The sequence below is a fragment of the Myotis lucifugus genome, unplaced genomic scaffold (assembly GCF_000147115.1).
Source record: "Myotis lucifugus unplaced genomic scaffold, Myoluc2.0 scaffold_379, whole genome shotgun sequence".
NCBI classification, from domain to species: Eukaryota; Metazoa; Chordata; class Mammalia; order Chiroptera; family Vespertilionidae; genus Myotis; species Myotis lucifugus.
In genome coordinates this window covers 176,795-194,202 of record NW_005871427.1, presented here as the reverse complement: position 1 = coordinate 194,202, position 17,408 = coordinate 176,795, and the positions used below count along the sequence as shown (strand labels likewise).

General features: G+C 48.8%; 2 pseudogenes; one reads left to right on the top strand and one right to left on the bottom strand.

The window, feature by feature from the left end:
- Positions 1–1,914: 1,914 nt before the first annotated feature.
- On the bottom strand, positions 1,915–3,518 carry LOC102418400 (annotated as a pseudogene).
- A 12,458-nt stretch (positions 3,519–15,976) lies between these two features.
- Positions 15,977–16,462, top strand: LOC111828482 (annotated as a pseudogene).
- The last annotated feature ends 946 nt before the right edge of the window (positions 16,463–17,408 follow it).

Here is a 17,408-nt window from a genome sequence, read left to right as displayed (position 1 = left end):
TGGCTGCTGTTGCTAGGTGATGAAGAAGGGAGAAGGATTTGGGACTGAAGTTGGGCAGATATCAGGGGGATTTTCTTATAAAGTTACATTGTGTCGTTTTTCAGCAGACATTCTAGTAGATGTCCCATGGAAGTGTCTCATCAGTACTTTCCCCAAGCCTGTAACATGCTTAGAGCACAAGGTATGAGGGTTTACAAGGAGGCATTTTTGAAGGGTAGGGGTGACGGGAACTTTCTACTAACCAGAGACTCATTGGTGGGAATGAACCCTGAGTTCTGAAAAGAGCAGAGAAGGATGCAAGAATGTGGCCTTGAGAGTAGCTCCTCTTGTACCTCAGTTTGAACAGAGGGGCTGTTTGAATCAGAGGAGCTAACAATTTTGGGTTTTAATGATGAGGAAAGTCTCATAAATTATGCTGGCCACTGGAATGAAACAGAAAGGCCCTTTTCCTATCATTAATATCAGTTTTCAAATCACAACATTTTCATGACCTAAACTTAATTATTTCTAAACTAGAGGCCTGGTGCATGAAAATTCGGGCATTTGGTGGGGGGGTCCCTCAGACCAGCCTGCACCCTCTAACAATCCCGGAACCCTCGGGTAGGGTCCCTAGGCCGCGCCTGAGACCAGGGCCTATTGGGGTTTTTCTTCCCCCTGATTCAGGCAGCTGGCCCCACCCCTGCCACTGCCACTGCTTGCCTTCTGTGCAGTGCTACCCCTTCCTCCCCTGCCACCAGTGGCTCCCTCTACAGGCAACAGGCAGGGTTGCAATCGCTTGGCTGTGCTGGGCCTCCATCTGCTGGGCGATTGCTGGCCGGCTGCACACCTGACACAGAGTCACTGCTGGTGGCCTGGGCCTCCCTCTTTCTTTGCTTGGGGGCAAGGCCAGCCCGGCGAGGGGCAATGGTAGTTCTGGTCTTTGGTCATTCCATTTGTTATGCTTATGGTGGCTGGCCTTTTATTATATAAAATCATTGCTGATATCTTCATGAAACACACCAGGTTATGACTGAGGTTCTTCTATATCCCAACTTATGAAACTGGATCTACAACAGAGTCTAGAGAATAAATACCACAAAGGAGGCAGTACAGCTGCCACACATCCAGCACTAAACTCCCCTGAAGGAACAGGACACAGGAGCTCTGTCTGTGTCTCTATAGCTCATGATTCTGGTTCCCAGGGACCCACACAGATGCTCCTCTCTCCCCCACTGCGTAGTCCACTGCTCCAAGCTCATACTCTGGTCTTAGTTTATCCTCTGATCACTTTGTAGGGGAATTAGTGTCAGAGGGAACTTCCCATCTCCTGAACATAAACCTCCTGGGCTTTTAATTCTTCCTCCAGTTGTGAGGGTTGGTTCACCTTGGTGTGTTCATTATTGATGACTGTCAAACGCATCTCAGTTATATTTTGACCTCTATCTTCTTGTATTAATTGTTCAAAATTTTATTTTGATGCACAGTATGATAAATGGACTTTTAAAACAACTGAATTTTATGGAAAATGAAGAGAAAATAAATTAGACCCATGTTAAAGTAAAAGATCAGCTAAATGTCTAATGTTAAGGATATGAGATCCATAGATAAACTTTGACTCCACAGTCTTTTTAAGAAGTTGTAGTCCTGCCCTAACCATTTTGGCTCAGTGGATAGAGCTTCAGCCTGTGGACTGAAGGGTCCCAGGTTCCAATCCGGTCAAGGGAATGTATCTTGGTTGCGGGCACATCCCCAGTAGGGGGTGTTCAGGAGGCGGCTTATTGATGTTTCTCTCTCATTGATGTTTCTAACTCTCTGTCCCTCTTCCTTTCTCTCTATAAAAAAATCAATAAAATATATTCTAAAAAGAATAGGAATAGGAACACTCTTTAAATAATTTAAAAAGAAGAAGTTGAAGTCCTTTGAACAATGTTGCTATGAACTGGTCCAGAGCATAACAACATATAGGAAAGCTTAACAAGGGTGGTGATCAGGGATACGTTTCCTTGGTGCTGCTTTGATGATGTTACCCACATGCAGAGTCCCATCTGCTGCTTCAGCTGCACTCAGATGAACCTGCCATTTCACTTGGACACTGTGATGCCCAGCACTGCCATCACCAACAGCACCTTCCTTCATATCCAGTCCAGCAGTTGTATTGCCTTCGTGATGGGCAGCTCAGAGCTGTGCCACCAGATCTGCATTGTCACAGCCTGCGTTACAAGCTCTAACAGTAGGCAACATCCTCAATGCTTGAGCCTAAGAATCCATTGCAACAGCTTCTTTACCTGGTGTTCATTGCCAGCTGTGACACAGAATGAGCCATCAGAAGCTTAGAACAGCTTCCTCCATAAACTGTTCTAGAAGCCTTCACAGTATGTGCAAGAACACAAAGAGCATCATGCAAAGATCTTTCTGCTTCATCTAAAATGTGCTGAGTGGCACCATGAAGAACAATACTGTAAGCCTCATCAAGGGCTACCACAGAAACGTGAATGAGTGTGTCTTCTCTAATCATCACTTCTTCAATGATCTTGCAACTTCCAAGCTTCACTAGTTCTGGGAGGTCAAAGGTAGAGGCAATTTCACCACCTGTGACAAGAGCCAGGCATTCTACATGTTCAATAGCCATACCCCAGCAGCCCCCAAAAGCAGCTCAGGATAATTAGAAATTTATTGCTTGTTAATAAAGCAATTTATCCCATGCTTAAGAATACATTCAACTTTCTCCTTCATTTTTTTTCCTTTTGCGCTTGTTTTATTTTAGCAAACTTTGCTGTAGAATCAACACTTACAGGGGAACCAAATATCTTTATTTTGTCTGTGTTCATACAAGTATTTGCAATAAGAATTATAGCATTTTAAATTTCTTTTGGTTGATTAACTCCATTTTTTTATCCAACAGAAAGCCTTTATCTAAATAGGAATCCACCAGATTTCCTCCTAGCTTGTTGATGACATGAATTCCCTACAGATTACCAGAGCCCTTCAATCAGAGAACAGCTTCTAGAGCTAACTTTGTAGAGTAATCTTTGTGATGAGGAAGAAGTTTGAAGGATAATGTTGTTCCTGCAATGTTCACTAAATCTTGGCGGGATTTATCTTAATCAAAACCATGATCAACTGCTGAACTGAACAGAGCCTGTCTTGCTGCCTTTGTGGCTACTCTCCAACCTGCAATGATGGTCTGAAGATGAGTCTTTTTTGAAATTAAATATTCTGCTTCCCTTAGTCATCTGCTGCTAAAATGGGAACAGAGGTAGTGCCATCTCCAACGTCATCATCCTGAACCCTTGACATATCAACTAACACTTTAGCTGCTGGATTATCAACACCGATGTTTTTTAGAGGATAGTTGGTCACCATAAGAGAGGCATCTCATCCACTGCTTCCCAGAATTGTGTCCATGCCTTTGGGTCCCAAGGTGCTCTAGACCATGTCTCCTATAGCGATGGACCAATACAGGAAGACAGGCGAGCTGTCTCTGCTCTCTCTTCATGAGCGGCACCCCGCAAGATGTTGACAGGTGTCAGGAAAGCCATGGTTCCAAAGAGATGGCCACTCATGCTTCTCCCTCTCAGCTCACAGCCTGGATTCCAGGGGAGAGAAGATGAATGTGACACCAGAGGCTCTTGGCAGGGGGCGGAGCCTTGGCAGCTCACAGCAGAAGGGTTGACCTCTATTTTCTTATGTGACCACGTCTGATTTTTCCCACAGGGTCTACCGTTATCACTCTAATGTGATCAGTGTCCCTCCATAGTTGCTAATTTCCACAGTGTCACAGCTCATTTCCCAGTAGACTCACTCCTTCCTTCCTGGGAAAGAGCTCACCTGAGTAACCCACACAAACCCACATAAGCATAGGCACACCTGGTGTATTTCCTTCTCTGTGCTCAACAGTGTATACCAGTATCCACACAGGCACATCTCCCCCCTCTGGCCAGGTCGGACCCGGGCACATCTGTAACCACCAAGGGACTGGGGACCCCTAATTAGAATGGCCTCACCTGCTCTGGATGTCAGGTGCTCTCCCCTCTGCGGACCTAATACAGGTCAGCCCCATGTCCAGGTGCTCACCAAAGGGCCAGCGTGTTCTCCTTGAGCTGCTCCTGGGGGCTCTTCAAGGACCTGCATCCAGGAGTTAGAGTTTTTTTACTTAATCATCCAACAAGATTATTGAGCACCCAGGTGGTAAAACTTTGCACTCAAGACTTTGTTCATGAAAAAATGGAGGAAATAACCTTTGGGACGCTAAAAGCAATGAATGAAAATCATCCCCTGCAGAGGTGAGCCCACTTCCTTGTCTCCCAGAGTGAGGAGGGAGGGCTTTGCTATCCTCTCCACTATGACTTACTCATATGGTCTTGGGCACAATCCTAGAATTCACTGACATGGGGTCTCAGGAGCTGTATTTAAAGGGCTCGGCTCCTGGACATGTCCTCTGTCCATGGTGAGTCTGTTCCCTGTACTCACCGCTCCCTACAGCTCTGCTGCCAACAGTCACGGAGGATCCCCCACAAATATCAGAAAACATGTTCCTGAGCTAAACAGGCACTGCTGTGTCGCATTGTGGACACTCCAGGATGCTGAGTGTGCACACCAGGCCTCGTAACAGCACCTCCTATGTGCAAGCGAGGGCCTGGCACTAGAGGCCTGGGCTGAGGAGGGTTATGTTCGTCAGGTTCTCTCTGGAGGTGGTCGCCTGAGGCCCTGGGCATCCTTGCAGAGAACTACCTGCGTACAAGTAGCAGGACTGGGGCTGCCACTCCTTCCGAAATGCCAGGGAAGGCTACTCCTTGGTAGACATTCCTGCCTTGTCTCAGACACCTGTCCTCAGACCATGAGGCTCAGAATAACCACTAGGGGACACTGTCATCTCCACAATCCTGTTCCCAGATGTCTCCTGAGGTTTTTATGTGCAACCTGCACTGGAGGACTGACAAAGTCCCACTTTCCGTCCTGGCGGAGTGTGTTTCTCACTATTCACAGATGAGCTACTAGAATATTCAGACCAGCCACATGCCCCTGAGTCCTGGCACAGGCACCCTTGTCTACTGGCCCTCCCCATTTGACTGCAGGGAGGGAGGAGCCCCCTGGCAGCTCAGAGAAGCCCTCAGAGAAGCCCTCAGAGAAAGATGCAAATGTGGCACCTCCCCTGCTCATGAAAGCCTGCTAGACTGGGACCCTTCAGAACCTGGAGAGGAACCCTCGTGTGTGAGCCTCTCAGTGTCCATACCATGGGGTCTGTGCTCATCTGGGCTGCCCTTCTCTTCACTGCCAAAGGTGCGTCCCTGTGAATCAGGCTCATGGGGACTGGGTCACAATGGGGCAGATCTCAGTCTGTGTCTCTGTTTGCAGGTGTCCTGTGCCAAGTTCAGCTGGTGGAGTCTGGGGGAGGTGTGGTGCCACCCGGGAGGTCTCTGAGCCTCTCCTGCAAAGCCTCTGGATTCACCTTCACTAACTACAGCATGTACTGGGTCCGCCAGGCTCCAGGGAAGGGGCTGCAGTGGATGGCAGGAGTGAGTTACCCAACTGGAAAGAATCAGTGGTATGCTCCAGCAGTTCAAGGAAGATTCATGATCTCCAGGGACAACCCTACCAGCACAGTCTCTCTTAAAATGACCAAGCTGACATCTGAGGACACGGCCGTGTATTACTGTACAAGACACAGTGAGGGGAAGTCAGTGTGAGCCCTGACACAAACGTGCCTGATGAGACAACAGGGCTGGGCTGCAGGGGGCGCTGAGGACCAGCAGGTGGAGCTCATGACCTGCAGGTCATATGTCTACTCTTGGGCAATTTCTAAGGGGTAGGGGCAGGATGGGTGTTTTCCTCGCCTCTACATGTTATTGTCTAGTCTCAGGGAAAAACATGTCTTATTCTTTGAATCTTTAAGTTCTCACATCGTCGCTAGGGCCAGGAAGGAGAAGGAGCACTGTGTTTGCAGGTGAGTGATGAGCAGTCACTAGAGATTCCCTTCAACAGTTCCCTACAGGACCTTCTCCATGAGAAGATCAGCATGACCATTCTCACATCCCTGATGGGGACACATTTCCTTCAAAGGGAAACAGCACTGACATCAGTGCCCTCGGGTTTAAGCTCACATTCTCTGGCCCAGTCGGTGTGGCGCTGTGCTAGATACACAGTGAGGGGAAGTCAGTGTGAACCCAGACACAAATCTCCCTGCAGCAGAAGCTGTGACCACCAGGGGGCGCTCAGGGTCCCTGAAAACAAGGACCATCCCAGCAGCAGGTGCCCAAATGACAATCATCTTCTTTTCTGACCCAAAAGCCCTGAATCTAAGAAGAGGCTCCGCTGACTTAACAATGCAGCTCACCTGAATGCTCACCTTAAATTGAAAAACATCTTTATTTCTAGCCATGGCCAACACAGTTATTTGAACCCAAAGCTGAAAAGAAATACCCCAGTGATGACAGTCATTGACTTGCCATCATGCTCATAGCATCAAGAGTAGGTGACACCAGGAAGAGGCAGAGGGAGCCACATAGCTTGGTGCAGATGTCTAGGCTGATGATGAACACAAACATTAAGGGACATGGGATGTTTATTATGCACATGGTTGAAATCTCTGGGCAGCAGAGGAAAGGCCCTTCAGTCAGAGCTGGTGTAATGAAGCTATGAAAGGAGACTGGCTCAGGGCTTTATTTTGTCCAGGCGGTTGGGGATGGTGAGGAATTCTGTTTCCAGTGGGTGGTTTCAATCTCAAAATGACATCTAAAGAGAAAACTATGATTTTTTAACTCAATTCCCATGTCAGGAGCTGATGGAGAAGAGGCAGCAATGAACCATCAGTTGTCAGAAGTCAAACAAAAAAGAAAATAGAGTATGGCTACCCATTTTGCTTACAACTATAAAAAAGCAAAAATTGAGATAAAGCATCCTTATGTGTGTACAAAACCAAGAGCTACAGAAAATGAGAAGACTGATTATAAGTAAGAAAATGATGTGATGATGAAAATTATGATGGTGATGATGATGATGGTGATGATGATGATGATGATGATGATGATGGACTGAGACAGGGGTCTGGGTCCATTGAAATTATGGCTCCTTATAAAGAAACACCATCACAATGGCTCCTCCAGTGAGGGATGTCCACTCGTCTCTGTAAGTGTTGACATATTTTCTACTGGGAGCCCAGTGAATAATGCAGCTTGTGTGATCACTGATGTAACCAGGTGAGTAATGAGGCCAAAATTCCCCAAGTGTGAATCCCCTGGATCTGGGAAGGTGTTACCTTCTAAAACTGAGACACTGTGAGGATGTGCATGTAGGTAACAAGGAATCACCTTTTACAGGGTCCTATTTCTCTTTATTTCTATCTACATGATCCTTAGCATCTCTATTTCTAAAAATCTCCTGTTGATTATTATTCAGGTATTTTCTCCAATGATAGGAGCTTTCCTTGTATGCCCTGCATTTTCTGCTGTGCTTTTGGTGGAAGAGGCTTTAAACCCATATGTAGAGTGACAATCTCTTCATGAAAGTAAGGCTTATTTCTGATGTGTGGTTCAAAATAAATCTTGAATCCTCCCCTTACCCAGATCCAAAGTCAACAATATACTAGGACATATTGAAAGGATCTTTTATCATGAACAAGTGGAATATCGTCCATAATGCAAGGATCATTTAATGTATGTAAACCACACAGAATGTAGGATGAAAACATTTCCTCACACTCTCTGACTCGGCTGGTGTGGCTCTGTGGTTGAGAGTCAACCTATGAACAAGAAGGTCATGGTTTAATTCCTGGTCAGGGCACATGCCCAGGTTGTGGGTTTGATCCCCAGTAGGGGGTGTGCAGGAGGCATCTGATCATGATTCTCTCTCATCATTGATGTTTCTGTCTCTCTCCCTTCCTCTTGAAAATCAATAAGAATATATTTTAAAAAATAAGCTCGCACTCTCTGTCCTCAGACTGGTACACACTGTCCCTACATGACCCTTTCCCTCAGACAGGCACTCTTGTGCCCCTTGTCATCTTAAATATAACAAGAGGCCCAGTGCACAAAATTTGTTCACAGATAGTGTCCCTAGCAGCTACTGGCTGCAGGCCAGGGCCTTCCTTCATTCCACACCTCCCCCTGCTGGTCAGCACATGTCATAGTGAGCAATTGAACTCCCAATTGGTCGAACTCCCGAGGGGACAGTTTGCATATTAGGCTTTGATAGATAGATAGATAGATGATAGATAGATAAATTTTAGTCATCAACACACACTAAATATATTCATCTGACTTGTGCATCCTCGATTGTCACTCAGGACATGTGTCAGACAAATGGCCTGAAGCTGCCATCAGCCCCATGCTAAGCCGACCTGCCATGAACCATGGCAATACCAGGTAACTCAATGCTACTGACAGACAGGCCTGTGCAAGATGAGGTCACAGCCAGCACGGAACACTTCTAACAGCAAACACACCTTATGTCAGACACTCTGCCATCTGTAGGACAAGCCCCTGTGATGGGCAAGGTGGGCTGGTGAGACAAATGTCAAGGTATCCCCAGTGACCAGAGCTTGTGTACACAGTGAGATATCTGTGAAGGTGAAAGTAAAGGCACAGACACAAAGCAGAACTTGGAGAGGAATCCATAGCTGGAATAACTTCAGAGAAAACTCAAAATTTAATAAATGATGGTAAGAGAGGTGTTTACTTAAGAAATTGAACAAGAGGAAGAAAATGTTTATTTCCATTGAGTGTAACCCAACACAGATGAAAACTAATGATTTCCTGGCCTTTCTTTCTTATAAAAATACTAGAGGCCTGATGCATGAAGATTCCTGCAAGAATGGTCCTTCCTTCCCCTGGCTGCTGGCACTGCCTTCACTCCAGCCACAGCCGCCTTTCCACCTTCCCACAGTGCCTAGAGGACCAAAGCAGCTGGGGCAGTGCAGAACGCCTAGCAACAACGCAAGCGTCTTGCCCCACCCCCGGCCACTGGGTGCCTGCACATGCAAATTAACCTGCCACCTTTTTTGAGTTTATTTGCATACTCACTCCTGATTGGCTGGTGGGCATCATGAAGGTATGGTCAATTTGCATTTTTCTCTTTTATTAGTTTAGATGTTTTTATTGATTTCAGAGAGGAAGAGAGAGAGAGAGAGAGAGAGAGAGAGAGAGAGAGAGAGAGAGATCAATGATGAGAGAGAATTATCTATCAACTGCCTCCTGCACTCCCTCCATGTGGATTGAACCTGCAACCTGGCATATGCTCTGACCAGAAATCAAACTGTGACCTTCTAGTTCATGGGTCAATGCTCAACCACTGATGCACACCAGCCAGGCTCAGCTTTTCATTATATTAATTTCACTGTCTAAAAGTACCAATTGCCTGGATTGCACACACAAATTCATAACCACAGAAAATTCTAAATTTCAAAGTAACAAGATACAGCCCCATTTTGTAATTAATAAGAAAACTGTACATTTGCAAGAAATCCTCAGGTTCCATATCCTCACACTGCTGTCCTCCTCACAGACTAGCCCTAAACTTAACCACGGTCTTCTCAGCCCAGCGGTCTGCTTGACAGAAAGACACAGGGTCAGGATGCCCCGAGGTTCAGGGTGACATTAGGGCACAGTGGCTCCTACAGTCCTGGCCAGGGATGTCTCCTGAGTGGCGGCTCAGCAGCAGCCTGCAGGGAGAGTCTTCTTTCAGAATCCCACCGCCCTCAGGTGGTGCCCATTCTTTATCCCCAGGACACTGAAAGCTGCATGCACACCTGTCTTCAGGCTGTCATTCCCTTGCCCTATCCTTCCTCTGCTTCTGGTCCACATGCAGCTCCACTGGCTGCTCTCCTAGGTCAGGAGCCCTCAGCCCTGGCCAATCCAATCAGTCGGGTTATCCTCACACTCTGAACAGCCTTGGTGCAGCCTTCCTCCTGGTGGTCCAGTTCATCCCCTGAATATCTGAATATCTGTTCCTTGTCATCAGGCTTGTCTGTGGGGCAGGCCCAGTGTACCCTGGGCTGTGTCTCCACAGCTCCCTGGCATTTAATGTGTCACATGCCCAGGATCACTTTGATAATCTGTGTGAAAATCTGGCCAGACTGTTAATACTATACAATACAATCCGATGCATTAACCCATGAAATGAGTCACCATCTCTGGGTTCAGCAGGGTCAGAGCCTCCAGGACACCAGGTGCTTTGAGGACAACCACAACTGCCCTGCATGTGGCTGTGTCCACTGTGTCCACCAAGGGGTGTCCCCAGCCCAAGCCTTGGCGGCCAACCAGGGCACTTCCCACCAAGGCCGAAGCAACTCCTGACCAGGAGCTCTCCATGACCAGCTTTGGTCAGTCTCCTCCCAATCTCTTCCCAACCAGGTTGTGATCTATAGACTTAAAGGGCCAGCTCTTCACAGCTCACTATTAGCAAGAATCCCATCAAGCTGGTTTGGCTAGAATCCCCCACCCTCAGTATGTGCTCACCCTAGAGGCCTCATTGTGTTCCCCACCCAACACCCCTGCTAGGAGATGTCTTGTCACCTTGGCTGGCACCCAGGTTGAAGGCTGTCAGGATGACTCCAGCCCCCGCCCCCCCGCCCCCCCTCAGCCTTGCTGTTCCCTCTTAGCACCTGTCCATTCACTGACCCACTCTTTCCCTGCACCTCAATTCCAACATGTGCTTGTTTCATTCAGACTTGAACCATCTCTCTCTCCTACTGACAACCCCTCTAGATGCTTTTCCTATTTCAGTCTGCCTTCCCCTTCCTTCCTTAACAAGTGTGAGGATGAAGGTGTTCCCTTAACGCTCTGCCCACTGAGGGCCTGAGCCAATCAGGATGCACGGCAGCCCTGCTTTGTCAGTAGACCCAGCCCAGGAATTGCCTGCCACACACTGGGGTCAGGTTGACTGGTGACCATGTCCCCCTTGGCAGGTGGCAGTTCCCACGTGAGTGCCCTGCCAGGCCTGCAGTCAGGGTGCCAGTCTTGCTCCCTCTTGGGGGCTCAAATAGTTACTTCTCCTCAAGCCCCAGGTTTCTTGGTTATGAACCCTCGGACATCTCCTCAGGAAGGTAGGGCTGGGAATATGCAAACTCACCTGGGAAACCACCCTTTTAATCCAGGAATTCCCTCCCCACCACCCAGCGGGGTGTTCAGAGCTGTCCTCACTGTCCGCTTCCAGCATGGGCTGTGCCTCTGCCCTGGCCATCCTGCTGGCTGTGCTCCCAGGTGAGTCACAGACCAGGTGTTGGGGTCCCTGAGGAGGGAGGCTGGGAGGTGCCCCACCTTGAGTATGTTCTCCCATACAGGTGTTTGCCCTCAGGGGCAACTGATGCAGTCGGGGATGAGGCAAGAACACCCAGGGAGTCTCTGAGGATCTCCTGCAGGACATATGGCTGCAGCTTCACTCACCTCTGGTTGCACTGGGTACTCCAGATGCCAGGGAAGGGCCTGAAGTGGATGGGATGGGTATGGCCTAGTGATGGGGATACCAGATACAACCAGTCCTTCTGAGGCCTGGTGGGGGTTCTGTGCTGAGCAGGGGCTGGAGTGGATGGACCCCCTCCAGTGCAGATGGGAGACCCCAGGCTTCCTCACTTGTGTGTCCAGATGTGGGCAAAAGTGGATGAGGGAGGGTGAGGCTTGAAAGCTGCCAGACATCAGCACAAAACCTGGGATGAGACTCCTGCGTCCACCTAACAATTGCAACAATAAGGGAAAGGGAGGGACTCATGCATCCAGAGTGGACAGCAACCAGTTATGAGGAGCAAGTGAATAAGCACAAAGCAGGAGTGAGAGTGGGGTCTGGTTCTCACACTGAGTGAAATTTCCACTGCCTGATCCTCCCCTTGTACAGAAGGTCAGGGGTCAGCTTCTGCTTTCAGAATTGCAGCTTCTAGAGGGTTCTGAGCGTCCTGAGTTAGATGTCTGCACTGGAGCGGTTCTCCAAGGTGTGGATTCTGAATTGCTCCGTGAGCTGTAAGGTGTGAACTTAGGGACCATCTGGATTTCACAACCACCTTTGCTGTTAACACACATGATCAGGTCTCTTCAGGGAGTTCAAAAGCAGTTCCCCTCATATCTGTTTCAGTTGATGCATCTCAGTTAAGTGATTTAATACAAGATATAAATGCTCTACACTTTGATCCTCCCTCCATCTGTAGTCTTAGCCCATCATGAGCTCACAGTCTCCTTCCCAGAGAGTCAGCCTCCAGGTTCCAGTCCTCCCAGGGTCTCAGGTGGACACTAGGAAGGCAGGTCCCACAATGACTCTCTGTGACCAGGAGCAGGTCTGTGTCCACATCCATGTCAGAGCACTTGCTGGTACAGAGTCAGTGCTTGTGTCCCTCTGGAAGCAGGTGAGTCCAGCGTCTCAGAGCCTCTCTATAGTCAAGGACCTGGGAGACCTTCCTGAGCTGCTCCCTGTGGGAGGGACTTCCTGCTGGGAGAAGTGAGGAGAGAGGAGGGACAAAGCGTGAACCTGTCTCTGCTGTGTGGCCTGGGCTGTGTTCATGGGAGGCAGGTGCTCCCCAGTAAGGACTGTTCCCTGGAGCTGGACTGAGACAGAGGTGGCACCTGCCTGCTCACCTGCAGGCCCAGGGGCCTCAGTCAGGTCAAGGGAAGGAAAGTTCTTTACTTTTCAATTATTTCTAAGTCAAAGTTCATATAAAAGTATTATTTTATATAAAATTATTCTTATTAAATTTTGCAATATCAAATCTATTTAGTGGGTGGCTTTGGACTTGGGGAGATGTTTGTATATAATGTTAATCCATTTTATTAATTAAATGAATGACCCATAAGATTAAAATAGAGTGATCTATTCATCTACTCCAGCATTTATTTTATTTTTATATAAAATATATAAAACATTTTTATTGTTTTATCTTTATTGTAGTCAGTATTACAGATGTCATTCCCCATTTTTCCCATTTGCCACCCTCCACCTGTTCTTACGCCAACCCAGGCCTTCCACACCTATTGTCTGATGTATCCTATATAATTGTTAATATGCAAGTTGATCATCACACTCTTGCACAAGATGGCCACACCCAAGTGGTCACATGATAGCCGTCAGGGGAGGGTAGTTAATGGTGGCCAGGTCAGCAGGGGAGGGTAGTTGGGAGCAACCAGGCCTGCAGGGGAGGGAGGGAAGTTGGGGGCTACCAGGTTTGCAGGGGATGGCAGTTGGGGGGGACCAGGCCTGCAGGGGAGGACAGTTGGGGGCGACCAGGCCAGCAGGAGAGGGCAGTTGGGGGCAATCAGGCTGGGAGGGGAGCAGTTAGGTGTCAATCAGGCTGGCAGGGGAGTGGTTAGGAAGTGATCAAGCTGGCAGACAGAAGCAGTTAGGGGAAATCAGACAGGCAGGTAGGTGAGTGGTTGGGAGCCAGCAGACCCAGATTGTAAGAGGGATGTCTGACTGCCTGTTTAGGCCTGATTGGGCCTAAACAGGCAGTCGGACATCCCCTGAGGGCTCCCAGATTGGAGAGGGTGCAGGCTGGGCAGAGAGACACCCCCCACCCAGTGCACTAATTTCATGTACCGGGCCTCTAATCTATAATAATAAAAGCATAATATGCTAATTAGGCCAGAGGTCCTTCCAGATGACCTTCTGGAGGAAGCTGGGGCTTCAAGGGAAGCCCTGGTCCCAGGTGCCTGCTGGTGGCTGGAAGGAAGCCTGGGTCCCAGGTGCCAGAGAGAAGCCTGTGCCGGCAGCTGGGGGAAGGAAGGCCTACTCTTTTTTTAAAAAAAATATATATTTTATTGATTTTTTACAGAGAGGAAGGGAGAGAGATAGAGAGTTAGAAACATCGATGAGTGAGAAACATCGATCAGCTGCCTCCTGCACATCTCCTACTGGGGATGTGCCCGCAACCCAGGTACATGCCCTTGACCGGAATCGAACTCGGGACCTTTCAGTCCGCAGGCCGACGCTCTATCCACTGAGCCAAACCGGTTTCGGCAGGAAGGCCTACTCTTGCATGAATTTCATGCATCGGGCCTCTAGTATGCATATAAGTTCTTGGGTTTATCTTGTCCTGCCTCCTCCTCCTCCCTTCCCTCTGAGATTCCTCAGTCTGTGTCCCTGCCTCTGGTTCTATTTCATTCATCCGTTTATTGAGTGCATTAGATTCCACCTATAAGTTAGAACATGTGATATTTTTCTTTCTCTGACTGGCTTATTTCCCTTATCATGATACTCTTTCCAGTTCCTCCATGCTGTCTCAAAGGGTAAGAGTTCCTTTATTGAGAGGGGGAAAATACACTATATTTTATTTATTAATTGATATACTATTTGTTTTTAGAGGGGGGGACAGAGAGGGATAGAGAGAGTGAAAAATCGATGATAGAAAAACATACATCAGCTGTGTCCACGTGGGAGGAGGATGCTCATGGGGAAGTTAACCATCAGGATGGAGCATCAAGAATAGACAGACCCCTAGCCTGTCCTGAAACAATGAGTCCTGAGAACCCAGGGTGCCCCTCCCAGAGCTGGCCTCACTCATCTGTCCAATGTGGCCCTGCCCACCAGGTGACCTCAGAGAGCAACCTCACCTGACAGCTGACAATGCTGCTGCCTCCTCCCCTCCCAGTTCTGAGCTGTTTCATCAGAGGGCTCTCCAGAGGCCTCCCAGTAACACACCCTTGCAGCAAAGGTTGACCCAGCCTCACCTCTGACCCTCCCTGGAGCAAGCCTGACCAGTTCCTGAATCTGGGTTCACAGGACCTGCTAGAACACGGACACATGAGGGCCTGCTCTTCAAAGTCTGTGTTTGTATCTTGGGTGCATTTTATTGGTTTCCAGAGAAAGTCACACCCAGGCCTAGAATCCATGTGTGGTCCTTGCCCATGTGCTGTGTACAGGGAGGAGGGACAAATGTGGATTCATAGCAAAGAAAATCATCACAGTGTGTGAGTGAGTGTGTGTGTGTGTGTGTGTGTGTGTGTGTGTGTGTGTGTCATTTATTAAATAGAAGTGCAGTGAGATTTGGGCACATGTCAAGATGTGCAGATGGGACCTTCAGCAAGAGGGACCTGAGGACATACTAGTAAGAGGCCCCAGAGCCTCCAGGAGCTTTTGAATTAGGGAAGGGCTGGCTGTATCCCTGCATCTGGCAACTCCAGGGAAGTGCTCCCTGATAACTTCCTAAAGCCCTGGTTTGGGGTCTCCCTGCAGCACCATTGGGGCTCAGTAAGGTCAAGTCACGTTGTCCGCAGATGTCAAAATACCACAGTGTCCCTGAGAAAGCAATCTGTATTCAGGACACATCCTTCACTAATGGCCTAGAGATACTGAGAGGTCAATGTCCAGTGAGCCTGACAGGACCCTCCCCTGCAGAGCCAGGGCTGGGCAGCAGAGGGCGCTCAGGGCACAGAACACCATCTGCTGCTCCAGGAGCAGGTGCAGAGGGAGCTGGGCAAGGACTTCCTCTGAGGCCTGGGGCTTCCTCTCTTCATACAAACAATCCAAACTGAAAGTTGGACACGACTGCTAAGGTGACTGTGAATATCCTGCTCTATCAGACCATTTACCCAACTCAATGGGACATGAGAACCACACACAGGGGTGTGTTTCTATGGCTTCAGAATATCTGCATTGTAAGAAGCTGGCACAGGGATGGGTTTATTACCTCACCAGGGGCAGCATTTTGGAGACACATTGTTTTAAGAAGACATTCAGCTATCAAAGCCCAGAGCTGGTACAACTGGCCCCATGTCACCAAAAGGTGGGCCCACAATGAGGAGCATGTCCTCTGGGGGCTGATTCCTCAGTGGAGGAGCTGTGTCTGCACAGAGCTCAGGCCCCAGCAAGGGACACACATCCTCCAACCAGGATTATGAGTTGGACACTCAGACTCTCACTGAGCCTCGTCCCTATGTCATCCATCTTTTCTCAGGTGGGGTCAAGACCTCAGCTATGGAATACTCTTCTTCATGAATATGCAAAAGAGAGGAGGTAGACTGGATTAAATATGGATAAGTCTGTGCCCTGAGGGCATCACCCACAGCCACACCCTCCCCTACAGAAGTGCTCACAGCACAGCCCTCAGCATGGACTGGTGCTGGAGAACCCTTCTCCTGGTGGCCATGGCTACAGGTAAGGGGCTCCCCCGTGTCTGGGTTGAGGGGAGGGGGGCCAGGGAGAGTCAAGGAGGATTTCCAACCAATCCTGTCCCATTTCCACAGGTGTCCACTCCTAGGGGCAGCTGGTGCAATCCGGGGCTGAGATGAGGATGCCTGGTGCCTCCGTGAAGGTCTCCTGAAAGGGTTCTAGATACACCTTCACCAGCTACTGGATGCAATGGGTGCAACAGGTCCCAGGAGAGCGCCTAAAGTATATGGGCTGGATCAACACAAATACTGGGAAACCCACGTATGCCCAGGGCTTCTCAGAAAGATTTGTCTTCTCCATGGACACCTCTGTCAGCACTGCCTATCAGCAGATCAATGGCCTCAAGTCTGAGGACTCGGCCGTGTATTACTGTGCAAGACACAGTGAGGATAAGTTAGTGTGAGTCCAGACACAAACCTCCCTGCAGGAGAGGCTGTGACCACCAGGGGGCGCTCAGGGTCTCTGAACCCAAGGACCATCACAGGAGCAGGTGCAGTTGCAGGTTCCAGCTGGTTTCCTGTGGGGTTTCCTCTTTATGTCACAGTTTCCCTCAGGGAACCTCTGGATTCCTGATCTGCACTTACCTCTGAAGCCTCTGAGTTAAAAATATTTATTGTAAACAGATTCAACTTTTTCACATGGACAAACCACAGAGCCTGCCCCTCAGACACTCTTGTGCCCAAACAACAATTAAACATCAAATGCTCTGACCCAAGTCACGTGATTCTAACCAGAGGCTCTGCTGATTCAACAGTGCAGCTCAGCCCCACACAGCTCAGGTCCTAGTCAGCAGCAGGACATGTGTGTGTTAGACATCTGGCCCCAGAGGAGTGTGTCCCCAAAGGTAGAGAAGAAAGACTCTGTTGGTGATGGTCACTAACTTGTCATCACTCTCATAGCACCAATAGCAGGTGACACCATGCGGGGGAAGTAGAGGGACCCACTGTACCTTCCAATGGATGTGCAGCCTGATGATGTTCACACACAGAGGGAACTTGAAATGGTTTATAACTTCATGGAGGTGTCTGTTGGGAGCAGGGCAGGCTTTTCAACAAGTAAGTCTTGATGGGGTCCCCAGGTAAGGACACCCGTTCATGTTTTTATTTTGGGTCAGTGGTGGGGCCTGGGAGAATCCTGCTCACAGGAGGGGCTTGTGTGGGTTTAATGCCCTCTCTCTTCAGTTACCCAGGTGGACAGGAAGAGAGAGAGGGATGAACCTTAACATGTCAGCGTCAAACATAAAAAATAGAGCCTGACTACTTATTCCACTGACACCTATAAAATATGAATAAACACAAGGAGCTACCCACCACTGTGGGCAGAAAACAGTTCTAGGTATTCAAACAGGA